Below are 14,538 nucleotides of genomic sequence, written 5' to 3'. Positions count from 1 at the left end.
TGAGAGGCACTGGACCCAAGAGTGTGATACTAAATGAGAGGCACTGGACCCAAGAGTGTGACAATAAATGAGGGGCACTGGACCCAAGAGTGTGATACTAAATGAGAGGCACTGGACCCAAGAGTGTGATACTAAATGAGAGGCACTGGACCCAAGAGTGTGATACTAAATGAGAGGCACTGGACCCAAGAGTGTGATACTAAATGAGAGGCAATGGACCCAAGAGTGTGATACTAAATGAGAGGCACTGGACCCAAGAGTGCGACAATGAGAGGCACTGGACCCAAGAGTGTGATTCTAAATGAGAGGCACTGGACCCAAGAGTGTGATACTAAATGAGAGGCACTGGACCCAAGAGTGTGATACTAAATGAGAGGCACTGGACCCAAGAGTGTGATACTAAATGAGAGGCACTGGACCCAAGAGTGTGATACTAAATGAGAGGCACTGGACCCAAAAGTGTAATACTAAATGAGAGGCACTGGACCCAAGAGTGTGATACTAAATGAGAGGCACTGGTCCCAAGAGTGTGATACTAAATGGGAGGCACTGGACCCAAGAGTGCGATACTAAATGAGAGGCACTGGACCCAAGAGTGTGATACTAAATGAGAGGCACTGGACCCAAGAGTGTGATACTAAATGAGAGGCACTGGACCCAAGAGTATGATTCTAAATGAGAGGTTGTCCAGTGGTGGGGTCCAGATCCAGAAGATGGCAGCGGCGTCATTTTGCCACAGTGTGGGGACTGGTCGGCGGTTGGCATTGATTGCCCATCCGGGAAAAGACACACATGGATCACATGACCGTGGATCACATGACCGTGGACTGGGGCAAGTTTGATCTGCCTTAAAGGGCTTTAAAAAAATCACTTCCTGTATCTTCTTATTAAGAGATCCAACGTGTCACAATTACATCTTCTTGTTAGGAAATTGTAATCGTCACTTAGGGGTCAATTTATGAAAAAAGATCTGTGTGAACGTCTCAAGCATTTGCACAGCCATCATAAATAATCGCCGTAATGCGTGTAATCTGTTTCTCAAGATCATCAGCTCCATCTAGTGGCCATAATGTAGTATTTTCTGAAATACCTCAATTAGCAGAATGCTACATTATGACCACTAGATGGAACTGATGATCTTAGGAAATAAACATATTACACATGTGAAGAAAATAAACTTTATTCTGTATTTTCTCAGAGGTTCATTTATTTATTTTTAAAGAACCCCTGGACCGATCTGGGCGAAATTTGCATATGTTGGTCCCCCAGATCGGGGCTATCAGGGGATATGTAATTGTAGGGATACCTTGTGTGGAAAGGGATGTTCCAACTTTTGGGAAAATTGTGTGCTCTCTGCCTGGACATAATTGTTTTATTCCTTAACTGATATCAATATCTCCCAAGAAGGCGGGTGTGGGGTACTCCCGTTTCAGCTTCACCGATGACTCTTGTGGCTAAAGTCATCCTATGTCCACTAGGGGCATAGGATGACTGAGGAATGATATCTTGGATTACAGGAGATGGGACAGTGATAATTCACAATGTATTCCAGGATATCTTGAAATATTACAGGTTATTAATTCTAAACCCAACCGGTCAATAGAAAGAGTGATTCATTCAATGTGGGAACACAGACTGTTAAGGTGTTTAATGTCGTCTGCTACTGTCATGTAAATGAACCTTAGTCTGGCTCTCAAGAACCTTTCATTGTGTGATGCTAATTGACACTGTATTGTGTGAATTCCTATTGATGATAAATGTGTATTGTATATCAGGTGAGAAGAGCTTATCTCCGAGTCACCTTGTCTGGGTAAATGATTAGTAATTAGCTCATGTAGATTATCTCGGAGACAGAATGTCTGTCTCCTAAAGGATGTGTATTGGAGGCTCGTTAGTACCCATTGTATGATGTTGTGGGTGGAGTGTGTCATTGTCCATTTGATTACTGCAAGTATTCTTTTTGGTGTATATAAGAGCCTGGGATAATAAATCTCGCGCCAAAAGATATTAAAAAAATATATGTAAACAAAATAGCTGCTCCCCAAACAATTCAAATAAGAATAAATTCAAATAAGAATGGACATATGGAAGGAAATTAAATAGGGGGCGCTGATAATAATATATGTATGAAGTGGCAGTAAAGTGCCTGTGCAAACTATAATACAAAAGGTCTCCTGGGAAGAACCTGTGAAAAATTATACTAATAAATCAGGGTATGAATACCTGTAATAAGTGTGCCAAAATACAAGTGAATAAAGTGCATGTGCAATTCATGAACCAGTGTAAATTGTGTATGAACCTTAAATATAAATCACACAAACCATTTAAACATCCGTCAACTACACGATAAATAAATATATGGTAGGTTGACATATAAATGTGCTGAGTGCCCCCAATCAAAAAGGGGGGAAGAAACCTCAGTAAAAAATGGAAATAAAGATAAACAATAAAAATAAAAATAAAAAATACTGAAAAAAAAAAAAAAATTAATAATAAAATAAAAATAAAAATAAAAAGTAAAATAAGATACCAAACAATATAAGTGATTGTGAAATATTACACAAAAGTGTGAACCAGTGAATAATCACAAAAAAGAGTCCAAAATCAGAAATAATAAACGTCCATAAATTTCTTATTCTGTGCTGCTTATGTGGTAAGTTGAGAAGAAGTGGGAATTACACCTTCACCAGTCCTATAAGCTTTGCAAAGCTTACTCGATCTTTTTTTAGCTAAAAAGATCCACTCCATGCGGTAAGGGGCCATCCTTTATGCACGTTTGGGTGATAGGACTGGTGAAGGTGTAATTCCCACTAGTGTTGAGCAGAATATGCCATATTCGATTTCGCGATATATCTCGAATATATATTCGAATATTCGAGATATATTCGCTAAATTCGAATATTCGTGATATTTTATCGAAAGTAAATGATTGCGATTTTTCGCTATTGCGAATGCGAAAATAATTGCGATTTTTTGATAACTGCGGTAGGAGCACTCTGATTGGCTCAGAATATTCGTGATATTTTATCGAAATATCGCAACATGCGAATGCGATATTTATTGCGCAATTTCGAGAAATGCTGTAGGAGCACTCTGATTGGCTCAGAATATTCGTGATATTTTACAATACAAAATAATTGCGAATATTCGGCAAATGCGGAAGGAGCACTCTGATTGGCTCAGAATATTCTTGATATTTTACAATACAAAATAATTGCGAATATTCGGCAAATGCAGAAGGAGCACTCTGATTGGCTCAGAATATTCTTGATATTTTACAATACAAAATAATTGCGAATATTCGGCAAATGCAGAAGGAGCACTCTGATTGGCTCAGAATATTCTTGATATTTTACAATACAAAATAATTGCGAATATTAGACAAATGCGGAAGGAGCACTCTGATTGGCTCAGAATATTCTTGATATTTTACAATACAAAATAATTGCGAATATTCGGCAAATGCGGAAGGAGCACTCTGATTGGCTCAGAATATTCTTGATATTTTACAATAGAAAATAAAAAGTGTTTTGCATTGGTGGTGATTCTTTACTCTATCCATCTGTCACAGCCGTTTGTCAATCAAACACCTTGAAGATTGAACACGTTCATGCTGCATGCTTTGGACTTTTTTTCACTTCACATATCAAAGACATTTTTATGAAAGATTATTTTTCTATTATTGGGACTATATTTCTTTATATATTTGTTTCACTGTGTATTTCACAAGTTATTTGCGCTTGCTTATTTTATAATTTGCCCACATGTCTTGTCACTAGACATATTTTTTATTCTTGTAGAGCGACTCCATTTTCTGTCTTGTATTAATTTATGTTGTATAACATTTTTGAGTTGCTGCTGTATTCTCCCCTTTTTTAAGGTATGCGCAATTTTTTCCTTCTTACAAAAAATAATAATATCAAACATACAAATATTCATAACATACACATACACATACACAAAGCCCCCCCCTTTTGCATCAGAGACAATCAGAGTTCTCCTACCACAGTTATCGAAAATTCGCAATCATTTTCGCATTCGCAATAGCGAAAAATCGCAATTTTTTTTTTTTCAATTTGGCAACATAATAGGATCGCCTCAGCTTAGCTACTCGGCCCAGGGTCTCTAATCATACCAGCAATGCTTTTAGACGTCGATAGGATGTGATCTGTTTTAAAAATCAAATTGAAAAAATGCGAATATTCGGAATTGCGAATATTCACCGCGAAATTCGAAATATAGCGCGATTTCTCGAATATGCTATATTCGAGTCGAATATTCGCAATGCGAATATTCGTGAGCAACACTAATTCCCACTTCTTCTCAACTTACCACATAAGCAGCACAGAATAAGAAATTTATGGACGTTTATTATTTCTGATTTTGGACTCTTTTTTGTGATTATTCACTGGTTCACACTTTTGTGTAATATTTCACAATCACTTATATTGTTTGGTATCTTATTTTACTTTTTATTTTTATTTTTATTTTATTATTAATTTTTTTTTTTTTTCAGTATTTTTTATTTTTATTTTTATTGTTTATCTTTATTTCCATTTTTTACTGAGGTTTCTTCCCCCCTTTTTGATTGGGGGCACTCAGCACATTTATATGTCAACCTACCATATATTTATTTATCGTGTAGTTGACGGATGTTTAAATGGTTTGTGTGATTTATATTTAAGGTTCATACACAATTTACACTGGTTCATGAATTGCACATGCACTTTATTCACTTGTATTTTGGCACACTTATTACAGGTATTCATACCCTGATTTATTAGTATAATTTTTCACAGGTTCTTCCCAGGAGACCTTTTGTATTATAGTTTGCACAGGCACTTTACTGCCACTTCATACATATATATAAGAGCCTGCTTCTCAATAAAGATGTTCTATGCTTGGTACACCCTTCATGAAGTCTTGGCTCATGTTTGGGGGAATATTCTAACCATAGGGAAGAATCATCCTGGAAACTGCATTCATCTCCACTATCCCTCTACTTCTTATGGTAGCGATAATCACTTATGCCCGGCGATTGAGGGATGGAAAGAAGACCACTGCAGGTCTTAAAAACACACATTATGGCAATTGATTAAAAGTTTGCAAAGTCCAATAATTGAATCTATCATATATAGAGGATATTGTACCACAACAGTCACCGCTTCATAAAATCTTCAGTAAACATCGCAGCCACATATTTGTATTATTTAGTGGTTGACAAACGTAATTCTCTGACTCAGACAACGTCTTGGAAATTCCCAAATGATGTCCTCGCTGGGGCTGATCCTGTGTTGGATGGTCACATGTCCATATAGATATAGGTGTTAGCATGGCAGCGTTTATCTTTTAATGATATACCATTTTATAAAGGGAGGTTACCCCTTTCCTGAGGCTTCTTGGGGTATACAGAGACGCGTATACAATGGGCTGTATATATCTAAAAATGGGATATCTTCACTGATCCCAGCGCTCAATGGCACCAAATGGCAAAATCTTGCAGTCAAGCAGCGATTATAAACATTCAAACCAAATAAAATATACTTCACTCTACAATTAGAACATTAATAGAATCAAATATTAACAGCGCTAAATTAGGAATGAAAACTTCCAATATTAATATGTAGCCATATCCAGCAAATATACAAATAATTCCACTTTCCTTAAACTGAGTGTGTAAAAGGAAAAAAGAAACATTCAGAACATTCCCATCACTGCATCCATTGTAATGAAATCAGATGTAAGCTAGAAATATTGCTCTCTGCTGGAAACAGTGCATAAAACGTTCATATGAAGTGGCAGTCAAGAATGTCGATCAATCCCAGTGGCTGGAAAATATAGGATGATGAAAGCGAATTTCCGTCACTGATCGCACTTCTGACACTCCCTTTGGTAATCTACTCACCGAACAAATCTGTCTGGATGGTGCAGTCTGTCCCTCTCGGGGTGTGCGGTGGTGCTGGGCAGTGGATGGATGCATGCAGCAGTGCGGTCATATATAAAAACACAAGGGGAACCCTAACCTTAAGCCAATCCCCCCTGTACATAAATGCTTACAATGTTTAAAACGAAAATAGCAACATGTCACATCAGGTATACGTCTCTCTCACTTGCTTGCTGCTGAGGGATCATCATCAGCATTCAGACTTTACAAAGAATGTAACAAGAAATGTAAGGGGGCAATCAGGGCGGCTAAGATAGAACATGAAAGATGCATAGCGGAGGGGAGCAAAAGAATCCTAAGAAATTCTTTAAGTATGTAAACAGTAAAAAAGGAGGACGGGCCCATAAAGAATGAGGAAGGACATCTGGTTACAAAGGATGGGGAGATGGTGAAGGTATTGAATTTATTGATGGAGGGAATGATAAGGCACTTGTAACGGTCAGGGGTTAACGCCGTTTACGATTTTCCATTCCACCAACCCACGACAGCTTATCTGACACTCCAACAATCCAGCAGACACGACCCATTGGATTCCCCAGAATAACAAGACACAAGCTCTGTTCTCTGGATTCGCATCCTTAGTCAGACTTTCAGGCACTGAATCCACATGACTTAATTACTACAGCTGACAAGTCAGACGTTATGACTCTCACCTGCTATTCAACAAACATTCCTTTGTAGACGTAAGTCAGATGTCTGACCTTTAGAGGGTGCTAAGTCACATATTATCATCAATAGAACTTCACACAATGAGAGGTTCTTCAGAGGCAGACTTAATTAGCACAATAGACAATAGAATACAATCACAGCAAGCTTTTATCACTACAGCCAGGTAGACTTAATTAGCACCTCAACAGTCTATGTTCCACATTGAAGGAGACACTCTATTGACCTGTTGGGTTCAGAATTAACCACCTGTAATATCTCAAGATATCCTGCAATACATGAATTATCATTAATGTCCCATCTCATGTAATCCGAGATATCATTTCTCAGTCATCCTATGCCCCTATTGGACATAGGATGACCCTTGACATAAGAGTCATTGGTGAAGCTGAAACAGGAGTACCCCACATCCTTCTAAAGTCTCTGGGTATCACGGGCCATTCCGTTACATCACTATATACAAATATCTTAATGGGGATCCCAGGATAGGAGAGACACTATACATAATTACATAGTATAATATAGAACAGGGGTCTCCAAACTTTTCAAACAAAGGGCCACTTTATTCCCCTTCAGACTTTAGAAGGGCCGGATTGTGGCCAGCAGGAGAAGAAAATGTCACAGGCTCGGCATCAGTGAGAACAAATATGGCCTCAGGGTTGGTGGTCAATGAGAGGAGCAGTATACCCCCTATTAGTAGGAGGAATAGTATCCCATCATTGATTTCCGTGGATGATATAGTGCCCCATTGTTGGTGTCAGTGGGAGGAATTGTGCCCCAAGGGCTGGATAAAGGCTGGCAAAGGGCCACATCTGGCCCTCGGGCCGCAGTTTGGAGACCCCTGCTATAGAACAAGGAAGCTCTTGGAGGGGATGATAAGGGACTATATACAGGATGAGAAGGGGTAAGTGGTACAATCTCTGTATTTGCGGACAATACTAAGCTAAGCAGGACAATAACTTCTCCACAGGATGTGGAAACCTTACAAGAAGATCTGAACAAATTAATGGGGGGGGGGGGGGGGGCAACTACATGGCCAATGAGGTTCAATGTAAAAAAATGAAAATACATTTTGGGTGGTAAAAATATGAATGCAATCTATACACTGGGGGGAGAACCTCTGGGGGGGATCTAGGATGGAAAGGGACCTGGGGGTCCTAGTGGATGATAGGCTCAGGTATAAGGGAGGGAGGAAAAGTGGTTGTCACCGGTGCAAAAATAAGTTCTAAATAATACTATATTGACCTGCTGCAGTGCTGTATAAACCTTCTATGAGGTTTAGGTGAAAAAATTAAAAAGGTGTTGGTACTGCGCTGGTATAATAATGTGATCTAGTTTACCCCAAAAAATGTTTTCTCTATTTGACCCCTATAGTGATATAGTGCTAGATCCAGTACAGTGATGTACGTGATGGGTCACTATAGAAACAGCTCTTGTGAACATATGTACTAGCGTGATGCTATGTGCATATGCTGTGCCATCAAAAATAAATAAATGAATAAATAAATAAATAGATAAATATGGCTACCCCAAATGATGTGCTTGTGAAACAATATTCCAAAGTGCTATAAGTGAGTCTATAAACTATTATGAATATACATGCACAAGTGTGCAAACATATAAATAATGAATAATATTATTTATATATAAAAATAATAATATGGTGCATTGGTGCCAAAAATTAGTTTTTCACAATTCATGTGCATTCATGCTGCACCACGTCCCCAATTACTGTATGGGTAAGCGCCAGTTCACAAATTCCAGTCCAAACAGAAAGTGTTGCTGAGTTTAAATCCTGGTGCTATATTTCATGCATACAGGGTGCTGTCACTTCTTCCACCCGACAAAGATAAGTGCTACCACCACCAACTGCTGAAATGCAAACTCACCAGACCCCAGCTGGTAATGTGCCTCAAAAACTTATTCCGTTAAAGTTGGTGAGTCCTCTCAGGATGTTCCTCAATGCCTCAAAGAAACCAAGGGGCTCATCATGGTGAAATACGTTTAAAAATATATTTATTTAAAATTCATAATAAAAAAAGCCTGGCTAAGCAGGACAATAACTTCTCCACAGGATTTGGAAACCTTACAAGAAGATCTGAACAAATTAATGGGGGGGGGGGGGGCAACTACCTGGCAAATGAGGTTCAATGTAAAAAAATGAAAATACATTTTGGGTGGTAAAAATATGAATGCAATCTATACACTGGGGGGAGAACCTCTGGGGGGGATCTAGGATGGAAAGGGACCTGGGGGTCCTAGTGGATGATAGGCTCAGGTATAAGGGAGGGAGGAGCTCAGGTATGGGGAGGGAGGAGCTCAGGGATGGGGGAGGGAGGAGCTCAGGTATGTGGGGAGAACCTCTGGGGGGATCTAGGATGGAAAGGGACCTGGGGGTCCTAGTGGATGATAGGCTCAGGTATAAGGGAGGGAGGAGCTCAGGTATGGGGAGGGAGGAGCTCAGGTATGGGGGAGGGGAGGAGCTCAGGTATGGGGGGAGGGAGGAGCTCAGGTATGGGGGGAGAACCTCTGGGGGGATCTAGGATGGAAAGGGACCTGGGGGTCCTAGTGGATGATAGGCTCAGGTATAAGGGAGGGAGGAGCTCAGGTATGGGGAGGGAGGAGCTCAGGGATGGGGGAGGGAGGAGCTCAGGTATGTGGGGAGAACCTCTGGGGGGATCTAGGATGGAAAGGGACCTGGGGGTCCTAGTAGATGAAAGGCTCAGATATGGGGGAGGGAGGAGCTCAGGTATGGGGAGGGAGGAGCTCAGGTATGGGGGAGGGGAGGAGCTCAGGTATGGGGGAGGGAGGAGCTCAGGTATGGGGGGAGAACCTCTGGGGGGATCTAGGATGGAAAGGGACCTGGGGGTCCTAGTGGATGATAGGCTCAGGTATAAGGGAGGGAGGAGCTCAGGTATGGGGAGGGAGGAGCTCAGGGATGGGGGAGGGAGGAGCTCAGGTATGTGGGGAGAACCTCTGGGGGGATCTAGGATGGAAAGGGACCTGGGGGTCCTAGTGGATGATAGGCTCAGGTATAAGGGAGGGAGGAGCTCAGGTATGGGGGAGGGAGGAGCTCAGGTATGGGGGGGAAAACCTCTGGGGGTCCTAGTAGATGAGAGGCTCAGCAATGCCAACAAAGCAAACCGAATATTGGCAATAAAAAGGGGAACAACTCCAGAGATAAAAGGATAATTCTCTCTGTGACAACCCCTCGTTTTCAAACCGGACTACATCCGCCATCAATGCTTCCTCTGTCCAGAAGCAGCCCCATCCAAGACTCTTTAGCCCCCCCAGTCACCAGCCGTACTTCAGTGGAGGGTAAAAACCAGCAGACTAACTTTTTTCAAGCACATGTTACACAGATATCCCACTTCAAAAACAGGGCAGGGTAAACTGTCCAATGACAATGGACACACAGGTCAGGTGGGTTCAAACTTCTCATCAGTAAACAGTCTTATCAGCAGGGGGGCTGCTGGAGGAATCCCCCTCCCTCACAGCAAACACACTTGCATATCCCATAATAGTTGAGGCAGAAACCACAATAGACAATAGAATACAGTCACACCCCAAACCATCACAGCAAAGGGAGATCACAACAGCCAACACACAATATATACAACATTGAGTTTGATTAGTACAGATCATAGTGGGGTTCTCGGTCCCCCCTGGACCCTTATTAGAGACACAGGGTGATCTACACATAAGAGGGTCAGAGGAAGCTGGACAAGGAGCCTCCAGAGCTCTCCAGGGCAAGCTGAGTCCCACAAACCCCCCACCCAAAGTGACTCCTGTCACACATCTCCCCTTTCGGCAGGAGACTAACGCAGGAGGAGACTCCAGACGGGTTGACTCCGAAGTTAGTCACTAGATCCAGTCCTCCAATGCCCGTACCCACACAGTACCCCAAATAAATTGTCCCAAACATAGAATTACTCACCCCGCCAACCTCTGCCTCTCTCAGAGAACATACCTGCCGCTGGGGAGAGGCCTGGACTGGCCCTTCCCCCTGGAGTCCTTTCAGCCGCTGGAGAGAAGACAGGGTGACTGGGCTCAGTCCATCATGATGTTGGGGATCTGGGCCGACTGCCCCCATCCTGGGGGTACTCCCCATCACAGCCCCCCACAAATCTACACCCCTTCACAACCCCCCCACAAATCTGCACCCCCCATCACATCACAGCCCCCCACAAATCTGCACCCCATCACATCACAGCCCCCCACAAATCTGCACCCCATCACAGCCCCCCACAAATCTGCACCCCCCATCACATCACAGCCCCCCACAAATCTGCACCCCATCACAGCCCCCACAATTCTACACCCCATCACAGCCCCCCACAAATCTACACCCCTTCACAACCCCCCCACAATTCTACACCCCATCACATCACAGCCCCCCACAAATCTACACCCCATCACAGCCCCCCACAAATCTACACCCCCATCAAATCACAGCCCCCCACAATTCTACACCCCATCACATCACAGCCCCCACAAATCTACACCCCCATCACATCACAGCCCTAAGGGGAGGCTCTGGCTCCTAAATGGTGGGACAGGAGCGGTCCGGGTGGGGCAGTGACTTGGTCCGGGTGGGGCAGTGACTCGGTCCGGGTGGGGCAGTGACTCGGTCCGGGTGGGGCAGTGACTCGGTCCGGGTGGGCAAGTGACTCGGTCAGGATGGGGCAGTGACTCGGTCCGGGTGGGCAAGTGACTCGGTCAGGATGGGGCAGTGACTCGGTCCGGGTGGGCAAGTGACTCGGTCCGGACCGGATGGGACAGTGAGTCGGTCCGGATGGGAGACAGTGAGTCGGTCCGGATGGGAGACAGTGAGTCGGTCCGGACCGGATGGGACAGTGACTCGGTCCGGACCGGATGATAGACAGTGACTCGGTCCGGATGGGAGACAGTGAGTCGGTCCGGATGGGACAGTGACTCGGTCCGGATGGGACAGTGACTCGGTCCGGACCGGATGGGACAGTGACTCGGTCCGGATGGGACAGTGACTCGGTCCGGACCGGATGGGACAGTGACTCGGTCCGGATGGGACAGTGAGTCGGTCCGGATGGGACAGTGAGTCGGTCCAGATGTCGGTCCGGATGGGACAGTGAGTCGGTCCGGATGGGACAGTGAGTCGGTCCGGATGGGGCAGTGACTCGGTCCGGATGGGACAGTGACTTGGTCCGGATGGGACAGTGACTCGGTCCGGACCAGATGGGACAGTGAGTCGGTCCGGATGGGACAGTGACCGGTCCGGATGGGGCAGTGACTCGGTCGGGATGGGACAGTGACTCGGTCAGGATGGGGCAATGACTCGGTCCGGATGGGAGACAGTGAGTCGGTCCGGATGGGACAGTGACTCGGTCCGGATGGGACAGTGACTCGGTCCGGACCGGATGGGACAGTGACTCGGTCCGGATGGGACAGTGACTCGGTCCGGTTGGGAAAGTGACTCGGTCCGGATGGGACAGTGACTCGGTCCAGACCGGATGGGACAGTGAGTCGGTCCGGACTGGATGGGACAGTGAGTCGGTCCGGATGGGACAGTGAGTCGGTCCGGATGGAACAGTGAGTCGGTCCAGATGTCGGTCCGGATGGGACAGTAAGTCGGTCCGGATGGGACAGTGACTCGGTCCAGACCGGATGGGACAGTGACTCGGTCCGGACCGGATGGCACAGTGAGTCGGTCCGGATGGAACAGTGAGTCGGTCCAGATGTCAGTCCGGATGGGACAGTGAGTCGGTCCGGATGGGACAGTGACTCGGTCCAGACCGGATGGGACAGTGACTCGGTCCGGACCGGATGGCACAGTGAGTCGGTCCGGATGGAACAGTGAGTCGGTCCAGATGTCAGTCCGGATGGGACAGTGAGTCGGTCCGGATGGGACAGTGACTTGGTCCGGATGGGACAGTGACTCGGTCCGGACCAGATGGGACAGTGACTCGGTCAGGATGGGGCAATGACTCGGTCCGGATGGGAGACAGTGAGTCGGTCCGGATGGGACAGTGACTCGGTCCGGATGGGGCAGTGACTCGGTCAGGATGGGGCAATGACTCGGTCCGGATGGGGCAGTGAGTCGGTCCGGATGGGGCAGTGACTCGGTCAGGATGGGGCAGTGACTCGGTCCGGATGGGGCAGTGAGTCGGTCCGGATGGGGCAGTGAGTCGGTCCGGATGGGGCAGTGACTCGGTCAGGATGGGGCAGTGACTCGGTCCGGATGGGGCAGTGAGTCGGTCCGGATGGGGCAGTGACTCGGTCCGGATGGGGCAGTGACTCGGTCCGGATGGGGCAGTGACTCGGTCCGGATGGGGCAGTGACTCGGTCCGGATGGGACAGTGACTCGGTACGGTTGGGAAAGTGACTCGGTCAGGATGGGGCAGTGACTCGGTCCGGATGGGGCAGTGACTCGGTCCGGATGGGACAGTGACTCGGTCAGGATGGGGCAGTGACTCAGTCCGGATGGGGCAGTGACTCGGTCAGGATGGGGCAGTGAATCGGTCAGGATGGGGCAGTGACTCGGTCCGGATGGGGCAGTGACTCGGTCCGGATGGGGCAGTGACTCGGTCAGGATGGGGCAGTGACTCGGTCCGGATGGGGCAGTGACTCGGTCAGGATGGGGCAGTGACTCGGTCAGGTTGGGGCAGTGACTCGGTCCGGATGGAAGACAGTGACTCGGTCCGGATGGGGCAGTGACTCGGTCCGGATGGGGCAGTGACTCGGTCAGGATGGGGCAGTGACTCGGTCCGGATGGGACAGTGACTCGGTCAGGATGGGGCAGTGAATCGGTCAGGATGGGGCAGTGACTCGGTCCGGATGGGGCAGTGACTCGGTCCGGATGGGGCAGTGACTCGGTCAGGATGGGGCAGTGACTCGGTCCGGATGGGGCAGTGACTCGGTCAGGATGGGGCAGTGACTCGGTCAGGTTGGGGCAGTGACTCGGTCCGGATGGAAGACAGTGACTCGGTCCGGATGGGGCAGTGACTCGGTCCGGATGGGGCAGTGACTCGGTCAGGATGGGGCAGTGACTCGGTCCGGATGGGACAGTGACTCCGTCAGGATGGGGCAGTGACTCGGTCCGGATGGGGCAGTGACTCGGTCAGGATGGGGCAGTGACTCGGTCCGGATGGGGCAGTGACTCGGTCCGGATGGGACAGTGACTCGGTCCGGATGGGGCAGTGACTCGGTCCGGATGGGGCAGTGACTCGGTCAGGATGGGGCAGTGACTCGGTCCGGATGGGACAGTGACTCGGTCAGGATGGGACAGTGACTCGGTCCGGATGGGACAGTGACTCGGTCCGGATGGGGCAGTGACTCGGTCCGGATGGGGCAGTGACTCGGTCAGGATGGGGCAGTGACTCGGTCAGGATGGGGCAGTGACTCGGTCCGGATGGGGCAGTGAGTCGGTCCGGATGGGACAGTGACTCAGTCCGGATGGAACAGTGAGTCGGTCCGGATGGGACAGTGACTCGGTCAGGATGGGACAGTGACTCGGTCCGGATGGGACAGTGACTCGGTCCGGATGGGACAGTGACTCGGTCCGGTTGGGAAAGTGACTCGGTCAGGATGGGGCAGTGACTCGGTCCGGACCAGATGGGACAGTGACTCGGTCCGGATGGGACAGTGACTCGGTCCGGATGGGGCAGTGACTCGGTCCGGATGGGGCAGTGAGTCGGTCCAGATGGGACAGTGACTCGGTCAGGTTGGGGCAGTGACTCGGTCCGGATGGGGCAGTGACTCGGTCCGGATGGGGCAGTGACTCGGTCAGGATGGGGCAGTGACTCGGTCAGGATGGGGCAGTGACTCGGTCTGGATGGGGCAGTGACTCGGTCCGGATGGGGCAGTGAATCGGTCCGGATGGGGCAGTGAGTCGGTCCGGATGGGACAGTGACTCGGTCAGAATGGGACAGTGACTCGGTCAGGATGGGGCA

At 47.3% G+C, this 14,538-nt stretch overlaps 1 protein-coding gene across 1 annotated transcript in view; it reads left to right on the top strand.

Moving 5' to 3' along the window:
* LOC120921893 (tumor necrosis factor receptor superfamily member 26-like) overlaps positions 1-14,538 on the top strand; it is a 103,317-nt gene that overhangs the window by 74,970 nt on the left and 13,809 nt on the right. The gene's annotated exons all lie outside the window — the stretch shown is intronic.

This window comes from Rana temporaria (genome assembly GCF_905171775.1).
Source record: "Rana temporaria chromosome 8 unlocalized genomic scaffold, aRanTem1.1 chr8y, whole genome shotgun sequence".
Lineage (NCBI taxonomy): Eukaryota > Metazoa > Chordata > Amphibia > Anura > Ranidae > Rana > Rana temporaria.
The sequence above is the reverse complement of the archived record's forward strand: the minus strand, read 5'-3'. Positions and strand labels throughout refer to the sequence as shown.